Here is a 16,969-nt window from a genome sequence, read left to right on the forward strand (position 1 = left end):
GTATAAAATAAATATCAATGAGCTCATACTGATACAAGTAAATAATTGAATAAGTAAACAGGGAACAAGAGATGAATCTTCCATGTAGAAGAATTCCAAATAATTTATGGAGTTATTTTGTCCTCAAGGAGGCAGAGCATAACTCTTTACTCTCTAAGTATGGGCTGTGCATTGTGACTTCCTTCCAAAGAGTACAGTATAAAAAGGAGGTAAAAAAAAAAAAGTGACTTTACTTACACCAAAGGAATCTACCAAATACTACCTCATCCAATTAATCAAGGTGAACCTCACCAGTGATAAGTCATGTTGATTGTATTTACCCTTGATATGATGGGATGAAAGTGGCACTTTACCTCTGGTCTTCCTGCTCAAAATACGTTACCCCAGTCTAATCATGCAAAAAACATCAGACAAATCCCAATTGAGTGACATTCTACAAAATATCTGACCAGTACTCTTTAAAACTGTCAAAGTCATCAGAAATAAGGAATGAATGAGAAAATATCACAGCCAAAGGAGCCTATGACCTACTAATGTGATATCTCAGTGGGATCTTGCAGCAGAAATAGGACATTAAGTAAAAAGCAGGGAAACTTGAACAAATACAAATGTTAGTTAATGACAGTATATTAATTTTGGTTTATTAATGTAACAAATGTACTATACTATTGTAAGACGTTAATAATAAGTAAAACTGGTTATAGGGTATATGGGAACTCTCCCTGCTACCTTTGTAATTTTTCTGTAAGTCTAAAACTATTTTATTTTATTTTATTTATTTTTTTAAGATTTTATTTATTTATTTGACAGAGAGAGAGACACAGCGAGAAAGGGAACACAAGCAGGGGGAGTGGGAGAGGGAGAAGCAGGCTTCCCATGGAGCAGGGAGCCCAATGCGGAACTCGATCCCAGGACCCTGGGATCATGACCTGAGCCGAAGGCAGATGCTTAATGACTGAGCCACCCAGGCGCCCCAGTCTAAAACTATTTTAAAATAAATATTCTATTTTAAAAATCAATACAAAATATTTGGAAAATGCAAAGTGTTTGGGGGGAAAACTTAAATCATCTTTCCCATCATTCCTGCATAAATACCTTTAATATTTTTAACATATTTCTCTTTCTCTTTCTCCCCCCTTTCCTTCTCTTCTTTCCTTCCTCCTAATTTATCCTTATCCCTCTATTTCTCTCTCCATTTCTTTCAACAGTTTTAGTACACTCCTTTTTCTCTCTCTTACATGAACTGACTCTCTTTGGATAAGAATGTGTCCCCAAATCAAATAGATGTGAAATTTTAACTGACTCTTGAAAATCTCAACCAAATTGAGAATATAGGACTAGAAAGTAGGCAGAAGAATTGGTGAAGAGATGTCCTTAAAGAGAGCTGTTTCTTACCCTGTGAGTCCTCACTCCACGTCACCCCAGGCATTGGATAAACCTTTATCTGAAGCTTATCGAGACAGGGTAATATTTTATAGGACCACCCCTAAGATTTAAAATGTGTTTCTGCAGTTGAGAAAACCTGAGGACCAGTAACTGATTTATGTCTGAGAATACCAACATAGGCTATGGCAGCAAAGCCCTAGAGGGAGCTTTGCTATCTGCATTGGAATAGACCTGAACTCTCAGACTGTTGAAGCAAGGGAAATGAGAGAGTGTTCCATGAACCAGATGTGAAGCATGCAGGAGTAAGAGGCACTATTGGGTTATCTTAGGTCCTCTCCAGTAAAGTTATCTAGAAGTGCAAAGGAGCCCTAGCTGCAAGAAGCTGGCTTTAGCCAATAGATTCCTGGGCGCTAAGGAAATGAACTATAAGCAACCACTTGGAATTATGGAGCATCAACCCAAGTCAAGGGAATTGATGAAGAGAGGTGCTCATTGGTGGTGACTGCTAAGGATCCGATAACATTTGCAAGCGTCTGAGATCACAAAGCCATTCAGCCTAGTCAGGAAGCCTCTGTACCTGTCATGGGCTGGATGGATGTCTGTGTCCCCAAAATTCATATGCTGAAGCCTTAATCCCCAATGTGACCGTATTTGGAGGTAAGGTTCTTTGGGGGTAATTAGGTTTAGAGATAAGGTATTTATTTAAGGAAATAACTAAGTTAAAATAAGGCTGATAAAATGGGCCCCAATCCAATATTATTAGTATCTTTAAAAGAAGAAGAAATTTGAATACACAGAGACACATCACCGAGGGGTGACCATGTGAAGATACAGGGAAAAGATGATCATGTGCAAGCCTCCGGAGAAAACTGAACTGAATGGGAACTGTGGATACCTTGATCTTGGACTTCTAGCCTCCAGAACTTAGAGAAAACAAATTTCTGTTAAGTCACCCCATCAGCGGTATTTTGATATGGCAGCCTTAGCAAACAAATACAATATCACCCATATATCTCTGACATATCACACTTAATATCCCTTCCTAGTCTCTGTTTCTGACCCAGGACTCATTCCTCAAACCTAATGCATTCTCCTTCTCGGTTATTGTTCTTGGCTTCTTTCCTTAGTTGTAATTGGCATCTCTTCTCCTCTATTAGGCCTGCTTTTAGCCTCTATGGGTACAAAATCGATCTAAATGGATGCTGGCCCTTTTCTTGAGATCTCTTTCAGAGGGCTAATGGACCACCAAATCCCATCCTTTCTCTTCTCAACCCAAATCCTGTGGTTGAATTGAACCAAAGCCTGGAAACTATACCTTATAAACTTCTCATCAACGACTATCCCACCAAGACTTGGAGAAGTGAACTGCTTTCCTCTAGGTGGGCACTGGAAATAGTAACAAGTGACACTAATGAAGGATAGTCAGAAGAAAGGCAGGCAGGGACAAGGGGGCCCCCTCCCTAAGAGGAAACCACCCTTAAAGGATTTTACACCACCCTGGAAGGAGCCCTCTACCCTTTCCCATGTGATAGGTAGATGACAAAAACCTGATTGGGTGACAGGTGTGTGGAGGGTTAATCAGATTAAAACAGCCCGCCAAAAAGCCCATAAAAACCCCTAGACTTAGCAACTCCGGTGGCAACCCTCCCGGTTCTCCTCCCTCCTCCCGAGCTTTGTACTATCGCTCAATAAACTGCTTTGCTGCCCACCACTCTTCCTCTGGTCTCCCTCTTCATTCTTCCAAGCGGCGTGACCAAGAACTGTGGCACCGAAGAAAAAGAAATCCTATGACAACACAAAACCTGGAGTAACAAGTTCAAAGTTGTTGATGGCTCTTCAGCACAGTAGGCGGAACCACAGGAGAGAAGCTGCTTGTCTCTACAACCTCACACTTGCTCTGTGCCAACAATCCTCTCCTTCCCTTCTTTTTCCTTGTGCAATGGGGATGTTACCTGGAGTGGAGCAGTGGAGCTGGGTGGGGTTAGGTGACGTTCCTCTCTCTCTCCAAGGGTTCTTTTTATGTAAGTTGTTATATGTGGGGCTCATGACGCTTTGGCTGAAGGAACAAAGTTTATTTTCCTTTTTTTTTTAGAAAGAGGCACCAAGGCAATGGAAGAGGTGGAAAGAGTCGAGGCAATGGGATGATGTTGGCCACTCACCAAAGCCCTCAGGTCACATGAGAGCCTCTGGTCAAGAGGGAGTTAGGACCTGAGCATGGTGGACCCCTGTTGTGAGGGGCCCAGTGAGAGTCTAGGAACCCTCTCAGCTGCAATGGGACTCAGTCACCAGGAAGCTGAAGAGAGGATCAGTCCCCTCTTTCCGAAAAATACTCTGCTTTGACCTCCAGGAACATGAGGAGCTTTAGCTGGACTGGATGTGTGTATTATCCCAGGCCTGCTGAGGTTCCTTCAAGCAGCTGGGAGATGCTGGGATCAGACAAGGGAGAGCTGAGTGGGCCCCAGCAGATGCTGCACAGCAGTTCGTTGGCTGGGGCTGAGCGGAGAGACTGAAACTTGGGCATGTTTTACAGATGCTCTTTAAAGATCCCTGGAAATGGTGAGGGGAGATACTTCATGCAGCAAGACGGTGTGGGGGGACATTGGAAGTACTGACTAGGGCAATTTTAAGGTGGGGATTTACTTTCTTTTTGCCCCATGTTTCCATGTAAAGGGGACCTCTAAATCTAGGATGATCTCATCCCACAGTAATCAACTTAGTTACTTCTACAAAGACCCTATTTTCAAGTAAGTTCACATTCACAGGTCCCAAGGGTAAGGACCTGGACATATCTTTTGGGGGGCACTGTTCAACCCACTACACTCCCCTAGTGAAAGAAGTGTTCCTTCCATTGAAAATCACTCTATTTTCTGCTCATTTCAACCAGGTGAGAAAATTTGGTCCAGCTTTATTTTCTGTGCAGTTTGCACTATCAAAGCTTTCATGTTTTTCATTTTCTAGGGATAAAATCATATTTACGTGAATTTCGTTTTTCAAAATACATTCTGTCTTTACTCACCTCCCATCCCTATGGAGCAGAAAACCCCAAATGTCTGTCAGTTACACTGTGCTCTACTAATACCTACCAAGAAAGGCAGCCTTGGGCGATTCACGATAGAGGCCATGATTGATTAAGCCATTTCCCTTTATTCCTGGGCACCATCCAGACTACATTTTCCAGTCTGCTTTGCAGTTTGGTAACTAAATTCTGCCCAAAAGGACGTGAGCAGAAGTGTTTCTTATCTCTTCCAGCTGGCCCATCAAACCTCGCATGAGTTCACACGTTCTCTCCCCAAATTCCCTTAACCCACTCCCAGTCTGGATATCTGCATTCAGGGCAAACTTGAAAGCCATTTGTGAAAGACGGTGAATCTTCTATCAGTCTAGGTTTGTGAATGATTAAGTAAAACAGCTCTCAACACTGATCAGGAGCACTGGTTTGGAATTTAATGGAGTAAGAAATATACTTCTCTTCCAGTCAGTATTAAGTCAGGGAGATTTTGAGGATTATCTGTCAGAAGAGTAAACCCTCTTTTGATTAATACAAGCAATTCGGGTGATGAGTAATCTATTCAATTAAATCTTTCCTATTTAGGAAAGTTGAAATTCAGAAACACAGAATGGGGGTGAGGGGGTGGAGGAGGAGATTCCATCAAAAATGAAAAAATAAAATGGAAATACTTTGGTGACCCGTTATGTTCCAACAAAGTAGCCCCTGCTTCTCCCTCTTAACCCCCCTCTTCTAACATCCACAACTTACTCGTTGGGTTCCCTTCACTCTAGTCTCTTTCCTAGACTTGAACACATCACAGGGCCTTTGTGTATGCTACTTTTTCTACCTGGATTACTCATCCTCCACAGCTTTGTAAGGTTAGCTTCTTTTCATTATTCAGGCGTCAGATTAAGTATCATCTTCCCAAAGAAGACTTCCTAGATGTTCCTGTATAAACTACAAGAAAAGCAACCTCCCTCACGCCCCCAACCCAATAATTCTTGATCACATTGCTCTGTTGTTATTCCTATAACCCTTTGAAATAATCATTTTAAATTGTTTACCTGTTTATCTCTCTTCCAGACACTAGAAGTTTCATTAGAATCGGGACCTTATTTGTCTTGGCTGCTGTTGTGTCCCCAGAGCCCAGAATAATGCCAATCAACAGTGAAGATGCTCAGTGATGTTTGTTAAATGAATGAATGAATGAATGAATGAGGAGAGAAAAGAGGGAGAGAAAGAAAGGAGAGAAAGAGATAACTGGTAGAACACCCAAGAAGATGACTCGTTATGTACAATAAGCTCTCATTAGTTAAGTCCTGAGTTTACATCTTCCTTGTTCTGTAAAAGGACTGCTATGTACTATACTGTATCCTTAAAGAAGAATAGTCTTTCAAATTACTTACCTATATTTTTTCAATGTACCTCACATAGTAACTGGCACATTTCACAAAGAGGAGAATATTTAATTTGGATCACCAGTATCAGAAAATGCTTGAGACAAAAGTTTTCACAGTTTGAGAACAATTTGCTGTTTTTGGTTGCAGCAACAGAAGGGGACTTAGCAGAAGACTATCAGGGCTCAGAGAGTCAACACTTTTCAGGAGAGCCGGGTTTAGGAAAGAGACAGAAATCAAAGCGATTTCAAAGGGCCCAGGAACGGGAGGGACAATAACCATCTCATGGTAGGAATGGCCTAGGCAGGACACCCGGCCGTCCTGGATACACGGCCGCCACCACGACATGCCTGAGCATGGCGCCTCTCTGTGAGAGTCCACCTGCCACCATGGCGAATGCGTTCGGATCTTCTTTATTTTGATGTCATATGCTTAAGTTTCAGTGAATCAAATGGGAGCAGCTGATTGGCAAAGTCTCAGTCACGTGACCATTCCTTAGCTGCTACTCCATCAGTTTCTGTGTTAGGAGAGAGGGGAGTAACTGGAATGAGAGACACAGGGAAGAAAACTGTATTTACCAAGTCACAAAAGCAAGAACCTGCATGATGAGTAGTTGGAAGTTCTCAAAGGAGGTCGAGATGAGAAGGATAGTGTTTTGAGGGCATTAAGGGAGGCTGTGGTCCAGTTGGGAAGAGCTTTTTTTGCTGGGCTCAGAAGTTTAGGCTGTATCCAGGAGAAAATGTGCATATTATTTCTCTAACCAGATCATAAATTCCTTGAAGGTTTAGAAGGTAAAATATTTATCTCTCCACCCCACCACCACGCCATGCTGCCAACTACAAAAACACAAAGCAGCAAGCACAGTACTTTGTGCATCAAGGGTGATCAATAAAGTCCTTTCAAGTAAAGCAGAATATAGAGGATAAAGAGCATAATCAAAGAATATAAATAGAAAGTCAGAGAGCAAGGCAATCTTAGAAAATTAGAAAAAGGCTTGTTCATCCCCATCCTCTCCTAATTCCCTTTTTAGGACCCTAAAGTAAGTATAGTAAGTATAGCCCCTTATTCTCCCATTCCCTAGAAGCCACCCAGGGTAATGGAGGAAATAGCACTTCAATATGGTGTCAGTTAAACATGATTTCCAATCCATGCTCTGCTGCTTACCAGCTACGTGACCATGGATGAGTCTTTAAACTCTCTGCTCTTGTTTCCTCATTCACAAGCAGGGACTCATGGTAATGATATCACTGTTGTCGTAGTTTACCTAATAGGGAAGTCCCTTTTGTCCCCTCTGCCTTCCTCTTATTTAGGCATCAAATCCAGTCCTGACCTTCCCGCAGCTCTCCAATGCCCCAGGATTCATTTCTCTCTCTCCCCTCCGGTGACCAGCCTTAAGTTCTCATCCACCTTAAAGGGAATAACTTGTGATGCAAATAAATGGAACTCTAATGGTGCACTGAGAAGCAGTTAGAGAGTTATCTTCGCCAGGACATCACCGAGGGGTGATGTCTCCATAACATTAATTGGTAATCACTTTTGCCTATAACACATCTGCTAGGTAGTAAGAGTTTTCAGCTGTAATGTACAAAATTAGTAAACCATTAGAATGCAGAATAGTGCAGAGAGGGAGAGCACAATCTCTGGAGTCTATTTCCCTCCATGAAAATTCTGGCTCCACCACTTATGGGCTATGTGACTTTGGGCGAGTTACTAAAACCCTCTGTGCCTCAGTTTCCTTATCTGACAAAGAAGGAGGATAGCACCTGTTATATGAGGTTGTTAAAAAGAGTAAATGAGTTAATATATGTAAAGTCCTTAGAACAGTGCCAAGGATACAACTGAAATCAGTTGATTAAAATGATTAAGAGGAATATCCCTAAATATAAAGCAAATGACACATATTCTTGTACTATTAACCTTCTATTACTCAAAACAGCTCAACTTACAGTGTGAGCAGACTTGCAAACTCTGACCCAAAGGTAAACACTACCAAATGAAGGTAAGGCACACAGAGATTTATGAAGTATGACACATACTAGTTATTCATTCATGCATTGAGAAAAAAAAATAAGTGACCTGAGCCAGACACAGACATCTGTAACACTCCCCCTCACCAAACACACCCCCCCCCTTTTCCCCCCCCATCTATCCTTTAGACTAGGTCCATATCTTGTTGTCTGAAGGATTATTAATTTTTTTTTTTTTTAAGATTTTATTTATTTATTTGAGAGAGAGAATGAGAGAGAACACATGAGAGGGGGGAGGGTCAGAGGGAGAAGCAGACTCCCTGCCGAGCAGGGAGCCTGACGCAGGACTCAATCCTGGGACTCTGGGATCATGACCTGAGCCGAAGGCAGTCGCTTAACCAACTGAGCCACCCAGGCGCCCAGGATTATTAATTTTTATGCAAGTTGAATTTAAAACCATTATAGAAACTATAATAGTACTGTACAGTATAATATAGTGCAGTATAGTAGTTATGAGCATGAGCTCTGAATCATACTTAACTTCCTTATGTCTTCTGCTTGTTCTGCAGAGAAGCAGATTGAGAAAAGGAGATGTTAGGATACTTGCACAAGAATATTGGGGAGTGGAGCTACTTTTACTGAGCTTCTGTAATGGGCTAGAGATTTTAGAGTTTTCGGCTCATATAATCTCTACAACCCTCCAAAAAGAGAATTATGCCCATTTCACAACTGAGGAAACTGAGCTCAAACAAGATTTGGAAGCTTGTGCAAGATTATAAAGCTAGTAAGTAGCAGAATTATGATATAAAGTTCAGTTTGCCCACCCAAAATGTCACGATTTTTCTTGGTTTTGCAACTTTTATCACTCTTCAGTAGTTAGATGGAACCATGTGAAGCGAATATGAAATTAAATGGCCAAATTTGGGAATTTCATATAATTCGATGAGTACTTAGAGATATACTATACAGAAGTCATGACAACTCCTTGCTAGTCCTCTTGCCTCCCAACTTTTCAAATTCACAACTTGACGGCTTAATCAGTAGGTATTGAGACTAATTTGAATGAAACACCATTGGGAAGGATTTGGGAGGAATATGAGATATAGTCTCTGCTCTCAGATGACTACAGTCTAGTTGGGGAGGTAAGACAGTCGCAAAAGAAACTAGCAGAGAGCAAAACAATGAAGGAGAAACTCATCTGGCTATCCATCCATGAATATTCCTATGTCAAGCGCTGTGCTTGCCTCTGGTGGATGCAGTGATGAGTAAAAGAGACATGGTTCCTCTCCTCATGGGGTAATGGAGGAAAGGATAGTGAGCAAATAATTAAATAACCACATATGTAAAATATGCATGGGGTTCCCATCATGGCTAAACACTCTACTTACCTGGCTAATATGTTTTCCTTTTCTTGCTAAACACTCCACTTACCTGGCCAAGTCATGATTCTTCACACCCTGCTGTGGGGGTCCATCTTCAAGGCCTTCTCTGACCTCAGGGCAATGGATATATTGCCAGTTAACTTTTGAAGCAGAACTGTTTTTATTTTACAGACTCCCATTTCTCTGTTCTTGAAGAATGACTTGTCTGGCAATTCAGATTAGAACCATCCCCTTAATGTAAAGCAAATATATAATTAAGGTGGGTGAGCTCATTTTGTCTGTGACCTTGCAACAACAAATAAGTATCTCGCTTGGGGGAACTAAATAAAGAATGTGATTAAAAACTTTCTCCTGAAAACCTGAAATTACAAACCACAGCTGGATCAGTTGCAAGTATGCTCATGATTTGGGGAGAGTCAAATATATTCTTGATGCTTCTAATGCTGCTGGTGGAAACCATGTAGCCACTGGGTGGGGTACTTGAAAGAGGATTTAATAAGGTAGATAAAACCCCAGTTGTAACCACTGAGGCAGTGAAACTCTTTAATCATATTTTCTTTGTACTCATGGTTGAAATTGTAACCAAATTAAATACTTTGAAAATAGACTATGTTTTTATAAATATACTTTATAAAAGGCCTCACTAATTTTAGCATATGTAATTGTATGCTTTGGCTAACTTAAAACTCCTGTATTTCAGTCAAGTTTGGTTTTCTATGTAACCCAAGTTTTAAGGACTTCTTTAGAATTTCAGTAGTGGGTATAATGTATTTTAGGGAACGCAAATTGGCTGACAGCATATTTGAATACAAGCATTAAATCATCTTTTAATGGGAATCTACTATTTCTCAGAAGCTTTTATTTCATTGCCACAGCACAAAAGATCATCTGAATGCTACATAATGGAGCACTTTAATCAATATGTGAGTCCATTGGGTCTTTAGAGTTCCTTCTGTCGCTTCCAGCGATATTTATATCGACATTTTTATGCATCGTGCACTTGATTTCAAAGTCCAGAAATCTTTGGGTTTGCTTCACAGATTACTAGAAGTATTATAGACTCATAAAAATAAATCCTTCCATGAAAAACAAAGGGATGAATAAGCATTTAACAATAAAAGGCTCTAGCTTCTCCAGAACTCTACCACTTAAAATCAACTCAACAAGAATAGTAACAGATGTGATAAAATGAATATGGCATGCCAAGGTTTAATATTTAAACAAATGAAAACATATGAGTTATTATATCATTGCCCCAAACAAACCTGTGAGTTAGGAATTATTTTCTCCATTTTACAAATAAGGGAAGGGAGGCTTAGAGAGGATAAGAGCCTTACTAGATACCACAGTTAAGAACTGAGAGAGTTAAGTTTTGAATCAGTTCTATCAAACCCCCAAGCCAACACACTTATCTCTAAAAAGTATTGCCTGATGGGAAGGAAGAAAATGAGCTATCAGGCTCTCATAAGAATCTAAGAGGGAGTCTGTAAAGTGATAGCTGCAGGAAATTACCCATTTTGGCTTCCAACTAGATGAAAGCATTTTCGATAACTGATGAGTGAGACATTTTAAAAGAAGAAATGACAGAAAACTGGTAAGTTAGATATACATCATAAACATATTGGACAAAATCAAAGCTAATTTTAGTTTCCACCTTGAAAAGTGATACAGTGATTAAGAGCATGAACTGTAGAGTCAGGCTGTTCTGGATCCAAGCTTTTGCTCTGTGTTTTAATAGCCATGCAATTCTGGGCAGTTAATCTTCTTCTTCTCCTTCTTCTCCTTCTCCTCCTCCTTCTTCTTCTTGCCTCAGTTTCCTAAATGCTTTTAAAAAATAGGGATACAAAAGTGATTCTATCTTAGCGTGGATTTCCCCTAAAAGCCTGAGGTAAGACTTATGTACAGGGAGATTATTTTGGGAAGCGATTCTAAGGAAGTGGAGTGGGTAGGAAGGGAATGCTGGGAAGAGTCACACAGGAAAGGAAGAAAAAGCCAATCCAAGGGCAAATGGGAGATGGTCCCCCTGGTGTACCCTTGAAGAGCTGAATTAAGTGCACCTCAGAAATGTCCCACCAAAGAATGGCAATAACCCTACTGGTCAGAGCTGATCCTGTTGTGCTAACTTCCACCTTTTTTTTTTTTTTTTTTAAGGATTTTATTTATTTGAGAGGGAGAGAGTGAGTGAGAGAGAGAGAGAGAGAGAGAGAGAGAGAGATCATGAGTGGGGGGAAGGGCAGAGGGAGAGGGAGAAGCAGGCTCCCTGCTGAGCAGGGAGCTCTGTGCAGTTTGATGCGGCTTGATCCCAGGCCCAGGATCATGACCCAAGCCAAAGGCAGATGCTTAACCAACTGAGCCACCAGGTGCCCCAGCTGACTTCCTTCCTCTTAAAGGTTTGCACATGTGTTGGAGTAGCAGCACAGACACACTTAGGAACCCAACTTCATGGTGGTAGATAAATGCTAGGGCAGAAAATGTGAGCTACTCAGTGGAGTTGAGGCAAGATCCTTTCCAATTATACATGTGGACAAGTAATTCCCATAGTAAAAACTGGAATGGAAAGGAGAGCTCCAATACTGGTGATAGAAAGAATATCAGTGATTGCCAGGGGCTAGGGGATGGGACAAGGGGATTGACTACAAATGCATGGAATAGTTTTGGGAAATAGTCTATATAGTGAATGTGGTGATGACATACATATCACAAAATTTATCTAACTGTACACTTAAAATTGGTGAGTTTAATTATTAATATAATCATAATTATTATAAATTATGCCCCAATAAATTTGATTTTAAAAGAAAGGGTGAGGGACACCCGGGTGGCTCTGTTGGTTAAGCGTCTGCCTTTGGCTCAGGTCATGATCCCAGGGTCCTGAATCCGGCTCCTTGCTCAGCGGGGAACCTGCTTCTCCCTCTGCCTGCCACTGCCCCTGCTTGTGCTCTCTCTCTCTCTCTGACAAATAAATAAAATCTTAAAAAAAAAAAAATAAAAGAAAGGGTGAACCAAGATGTGCAGTTCACACAAGAGGCGTCTGATAATAAGTACCTACTCATATCATCATTCAAAGTCAGTGTAGTAATGCATGCAAAGCACATTATTTGGTACATATTTGAATAATAGTAGCTATTGTAATTATTATCACTAGCTTGAGATAACCCTGATAACTTTGAAATAAGTAGGAGAGCTGGGAGTTGAACTAGTTTGAAGGAAGATTGATTTGTTCAAATAAAGGTAATGTTAGAACACACAGGTGACATAAATTTTGTGAGGAACTTAGAAATTCTTTCTTTTAAAAAATATTTATTTATTTGAGAGAGAGAAAGAGAGAGTGAGCGGGCACCCGAGCAGGGAAAGGAGCAGAGGGAGAGGGATAAGCAGACTCCGCACAGAGCATGGAGCTGTCATGGGGCTTGATCCCACGACCCTGAGATCGTGACCTGGGCCGAAATCAAGACTCAGATGCCCAAGCGACTGAGCTACCCAGGCGCCCCAGGAACTTACAAATTTTCAGTGGGAAGTAAGTGTGGAGCTGGATATTTGAGAGAAAGTCTTAAAGAAGGATAGTTAATGGGGAAAAATGGGGAAAAATAGTAAATGAGAATAAAAGGGACCTTTTGCTGAGAGATGACGAAAAAGCCAAGGAAATCATTGAGTGTGTACAAAACGAAGACAAAAACTCACATTTACTTAATGTCTCCTATGTGCCAAGGATTTGGCATTACTATTTAAATTTTCATAACCACACCTTTTGGTGGATACAACTGTTTTCATGATATAAATGAAGGAATTTAGAGAGGTAAACCCACTAGCTCAAGGTTTTGCAGCCCCTAGGTGGTTGAGGGAAGATTCAAACCTGGGACAGGTCTGCCTGATCCAGAACGATCTGACTTTAATGTGTGCTTTAGGAGTGGGAGAGTGAGAATTATGGAGACTCGGAATGGCATGGGTCTTGAGAACCATTGTGAGGATTTGTAAGGAGGCACTGGATATAGTGAATAATATAGAGCAGTAAAGGATAACCTCTAAGGGTGGCATGAAAACCTTTCAGGGGCGTAATAAGGTTCAAAAAAAGATGTGATAGTAAGGAAAATGTAGAGTTAGTGAGTACAGACTCATCGATGGAAAACTTGATCTGTGAAAGAGAAATATAGTAATAGAGATATATCCACTCACGGCCCAAGATGCTGATTCTTATTTGATGCAACCAGTGTAGACCACATGGGTTATTTTATTTTTTTATCCCCTATATGTGTATGCCAAAGAAAAAAAACAATACAAAATGTCTGTCATTTAAACAAGAGAATGTGATTATTTTATACTAAAGGACACGTATTAGTACAGGAAGATAGTGGCACTAAAGCACAGATGGGTCTTAGCTTGCATCTTCTTGTTATTTGCTGCCACTGTTTGCCAAAGATCCAGCATCTGTGTTCAAAGAGAAGCCATGAGATTGGTGCTCAGATGGTGAGATGAAGTCCTGATTTACTGTCTGTTTCTACGCTAATTCTAGTAGTTTCTTTAGGTAAATTTTATAGTTTCCTCAGAATTAGAAATTATTTCTCAGAATGGCACTTGACATTTTTAAAGCCACAAGCCTCTCCAAGTGTGTAATAAGATTACTTTCCCAGCTGCTAGAAAGCATGGGGCATTGGGGAAGTCAGCTACTGGCTGGACTAAAAGAATAGGACATTTGATGATAAACCTTGGTCATATCATTCATTCAGGAAATATTTATGGAGAGCCCTTTCTGTGTTAGGCACCATTCTAAGTGCCATAGGAACAACAGTGAAGAGAACCACGAAACCTCAGACTCTGTAGAGCTTATACACAAGTAAATACGCATGAGCAAATAAATTTAGAATCAGGAGGAGATACCTGCTATGAAGAAAAATAACACAGGGTAAGAATATAGTTGTGGGAGGTTGTTGCCTTAGGGTGCTCAGCAAAGTTCTTTCCAAGGAAGTGACATGTGCATAGAAACTGAATAATGTAAGAGAGTAAGAGAGTAAGAGAGTTCAAGCATCTGTGTGAAGATCTTTATGGGAGAAGAGCAAGTGCAAAGTGCTTGGGGAAGTAATGGGAAAGTGCTTATTGTGTGGAGGAACAGCAATAAGACAGCATGGCTGGAGCGTGATGGGAGAGGTGGGAACTAATAATAGAGATTTAGCCAGGCCGAGATCATGGAAATATAGCATTGCAATCCTGCTGATGAAAGGCATTCACATTTCCCCTTCTATGTAATAGAAAGCCATTGGCAGATTGCAAGTGGTGGAGTGTCATTTCTAACCTCAGTTGCTGGCCCAAGCATGCATGGGAGAGGATAACACACCTTTGTTCCTTATATTCTTCTGAGACCCTTCCCCCTGATCTCTTTAGTCTGGGAACCAATGCCATTTTTCTAGTAACAAGGCAGGGTTGACATGGCTAGGCATTTACAAGCATGTGCGTGAGTGCTAAGTATTAAATCGTTTTGATGATCACAATGGTTGCAGAAGCCAGCCTGTGAAGTGAGCTTTTCCTAGAAGAGGGAAGAATGCAAGATGATAGGCTGTGATGAAGGTGCTAGTAAACGGGACTAGGGCTCATTGTAAAAGTCTGGGACCTAAAAAAAAAGAAAAAAGAAAAACCCAAGATTCGAAGAGGTAAGTTTTGCAGCTACAAAAACGCGGACTCCCCTCTGAAACCAGGGAGTAGTGAGGGGAGGAATCTTTATTGGAGTCAGAAAGTGAAGCAGCATTTTGTGGGGGAAAGCAATACCCAGGACTATTGTCCCTACCTACTGGCAAATCTGTAAGGTTACTTCTGCCAGTCAATAGAACTTTCTCAGGTTTGTTATGTTTTTATTGTTTCCAAACTCCTTTCAGGCATGTCATCTGTTTGATTTTGAAAACAACTTTGGGAGATGGGCAGAACAGGTGAGAGTTTTAATATTCACAGATGCGGGACCTGTGGCTCAAAGAAGCAAAGTCATCAGTTCAAGGTCATTGGGCTGTTCAGCTTATTAAGGAACAGAGACAAGGATAGACTGTAGGTCTTTTGACTCCTGATTCAAAGCTCCACACCTTAGAGCATGCTATTTTATGAGGATTGTACTAATGTTAAAAATACAGTTGATCTTTGAACCCCACAGGTTTGATCCACTTATATACGGTCATTATTGATAAAAAAAAGTAAATGCATTTTCTCTTCCTTATGATTTTAATATTTTCTTTTCTCTAGCTTACTTTATTGTAAGAATACAGTATGTAATACATATAACATAAAAAAATTTGTGTTAATTGATTGTTTATGTCCTTGTTAAGGCTTCCGATCCACAGTAGGCTATTGGTAGTTAAGTTTTGGGGGAGTCAAAAGTTATATGCAGATTTTTGACTGTGTGAGGGTTGATGCCCCTAACCCCAGCATTGTTCAAGGGTCAACTGAACATGGGATGAATGAAATGTTTAGGTGTTAAAAAATAATAAATGCCTAATAGCCCAAAGGAGGAAACTTATTCTAGGAGTTGAAGTCTTGATAGGTAGAGACATCGAGAGAGCAGACTGATCCAGAACATGGACTGGAGGTGCCATTCTTTTTTTAAAATACCAACAGAGTGGAAAATTCATCAGATGACTTCTTAAGGCCTTTTATGGCCTCCAGAGTCTAGCTCATGAACTTGTCCTCTTCAGAGTTAAATCCAGCTATTCAGTCAGTTCGCTAGAATAAAAGATGACTCAGATGCATGTATTGCTTCAGTGTATACATTTAACTTCCATACAGCTCAGGCTTTCACACGTTATATACTGACACCCCTAAAGTGTTTTTCCAATAGCAAATTCATACTTTTACTTATCAGTTGGCAAACAATTATTTCAGTCTGCCAGTTAACAGTTTAATTTTCAAAGTATCGCCATTTATATATATCTTTACAGCTGTGTTTCTATTATTATTTAAATACTTTTGCATACCACCCTTAGTCTAGGAAACAAAAGGCAAATATTTTTTAAGTTTTTTATTTATTTAGTTTTATTTTTTATTTTAGTGACCTCCATATCCCATGTGGGGCTCAAACTCATGACCCTGAGATCAAGAGTCATCTGCTCTACTGACTGAACCAGCCAGGTGCCCTTAGGTTTTCATTTTAATCATCTCGACAAGTACATTCCTTAATCCCCATCAACAAAAGGCAATTTTTTTTTTTTTTTAAAGGCATTACCAGATGATTGTAGTAACATTGAAACAAAGACCAATAATCTTGAAACAAAGGTAGAACTCATTTGGAGGGCTAAAAAAGATAGTTTTTTTTTTTTAAGACAACTTTTTGACCCCAATCCAGTACTTAACTATGTATTCAATTACATTAAAAGAACATGTATTCACGTCAGGAAATGACAGATGTTGGCGGGGATGCGGAGAAAGGGGAACCCTCCTACACTGTTGGTGGGAATGCAAGCTGGTGCAGCTACTCTGGAAAACAGTATGGAGATTCCTCAAAAAGTTGAAAGTAGAGCTACCCTACGACCCAGCAATTGCACTACTGGGTATTTACCCCAAAGATACAAATGTAGGGATCCGAAGGGGTATGTGCACCCCGATGTTTATGGCAGCAATGTCCACAATAGGCAAACTGTGGAAAGAGCCAAGATGTCCATCAACAGATGAATGGATAAAGAAGATGTGGTATATATATACAATGGAATACTATGCAGCCATCAAAAGGAATGAGATCTTGCCATTTGCAATGACGTGGATAGAACTGGAGGGTATTATGCTGAGCGAAGTAAGTCAATCAGAGAAAGACATGTATCATATGACCTCACTGATATGAGGAATTCTTAATCTCAGGAAACAAACTGAGGGTTGCTGGAG

The sequence above is a fragment of the Phoca vitulina genome, unplaced genomic scaffold, assembly GCF_004348235.1.
Source record: "Phoca vitulina isolate PV1807 unplaced genomic scaffold, GSC_HSeal_1.0 scaffold16, whole genome shotgun sequence".
Lineage (NCBI taxonomy): Eukaryota > Metazoa > Chordata > Mammalia > Carnivora > Phocidae > Phoca > Phoca vitulina.